Raw genomic sequence first — 1,953 nt, 5'->3', positions numbered from 1 at the left:
ATGCCTCTGCTGTGTACAGGGAGAGACTGCACCCATCGGGTCAGCACAGTTCGGTGGCTTATCTCAGTATCATGCCAAAAAGTGATAGAGACAGGCTTCTTAATTTCTGGGAAATCATGGGGAGAAACAACAAAACAGGCATCCACAGAGAGCTGCGATGAGCCAGAGCTGCTCAGATAACTGCCTGCATTCACCAAAATCCACTTTAGAAACAGCTCATGTGACTGATACCTGAAACAAATCTCTCTGGGAGAACAACAAAATAACCTTAAAATGAAACCCCAACAGGGATACTAGAAATACTGTATTAGCTCCTCCTTTTCTATAGAGATAACATTAGGTTTTTTAAGGGAATTGAGCAAAGAGAACGATGATCTTCCGGGACATCGTGGCTGGGAAGTTGTCCTCCTCCTGCTGTGTTTCTTTTTTCCTCACCTACTGCATCATTAGTGCCTTAGCTCAGCTCCAAATAGGTGACTCCTTTCCTTTGTTCCTGCTCTTACTACATAGAAAGGAGCAAGTTCTCTTGTATCGCAGGATACCTAAAACCAGGAACACCAAGAATTCAGTTTCCTTAGGTCATTTTCCAAGCTGGTGGGCTGAACTCCCAGGCAACGGCTGGCAAAAGGGTACTGAACTGCAGGCGGTGAATTAACCCAAGCAAGGAAGGCAATTTTGTTTATTTATAGCTATCCCTTTTCCTAATGAGATTTGAATCAGTGTCCATCCGAGTCTGACACAGTTGGATTCTGTTTAAAAGAGGTAGAGACACCCCTTCAGGGCTCACTGGCAGGCTGTAGGATTTCTAGCATCACTTTTGTGCTAAGAGTGTTTCAAATGGCAGGAACCCGATCTCTTCAGTTTCTTCTGAGACATTGCAGTGGATTTAGGATCTTCTCTCAGCTTTCACCTTCATGCATTTGAGGCTTGAATCTGAAACCTTTCAACCCAAATTATTTTTATCCTGTTACTTGATCCAGCCAGTTTTTCTCTTCTGTTTGACAAATACTGCAATTCTCTGCCCTGCATACTGTCTGCAGCTTGGTTTTATAGACCAGGAGAGAGATTCCTTGTGTATAGGTTTGCCACACAGCTGGGAAGGCAGGTGTTTTGGCAGGGGGGGAAGGCAGGTTAAATTCCTTGAGGTCCCTGAATTTCAGAGCTAACATCTACTTTGAGTATAACCTAAATCCCTGGCATATTGCCCACCCTGTGAAATGTATCTGAATTTTCAGTGTGAGCCCAGGACATCCCTCCTAAGCTAGAGCTCTTTGTAGGGCACTTGTAACAGCAGCGGGCTTTTGGGGGGGGTGCTCAGGACTGTATTCTGCTTCCTTTGGCACAGAGAGATGGTTGGCACCAAAATAAACTGGTTCCTGTTACCCAAAACAAACAAGAAGAGATTGTGGAGGTTACAAGCTTCTGGCTGCCTGTGTGTAATGGGAAGTGAATCAAGCAATGGGATTTCTTACTCCCTCAGAAGATACTAGTGCTTTGGAATAACTCATCTCTGCTCATGACAGAGATTTCAGAGGTCTCTGTGCCAGTGGACGATCCTGGCACCTTTCTGTAGGCAGGACTGAAGTGCCCAGGCCTCCTTGGAGTGACGCATTTTGATCGTGCTGTCATGGAACGGACATTTGTTGTGATGTGGTATAAATCCACAATTGGCACTGTTTCACACAGGGGCACTCAAATCCAGGAAGGGAACAGAGTGCTTAGCAAAACCCTGCAGAAGCATCGCAGAGAGAGCACATCCCAAAATGCTGCACGAGCACCTCTGAAGTTGTCAACGCCCTGAAGCGCAGCATGGATCTGCATCTGCAAGGATGTGTGGCAGAGGCAGGGTGCACTGGTACACGCCAAGCAGCGATGGGAAGGAGGAGCTGTGTGAAAACGGGGCTGCAGCTTTGTTCCCTTGCACTGCAAGTGCTGGTGGGTGGCTTTGCTTCC

This window comes from Egretta garzetta, unplaced genomic scaffold, assembly GCF_000687185.1.
Source record: "Egretta garzetta isolate BGI_Z169 unplaced genomic scaffold, ASM68718v1 scaffold17, whole genome shotgun sequence".
Taxonomy (NCBI): Eukaryota; Metazoa; Chordata; class Aves; order Pelecaniformes; family Ardeidae; genus Egretta; species Egretta garzetta.
This window is presented reverse-complemented; position numbering follows the sequence as displayed.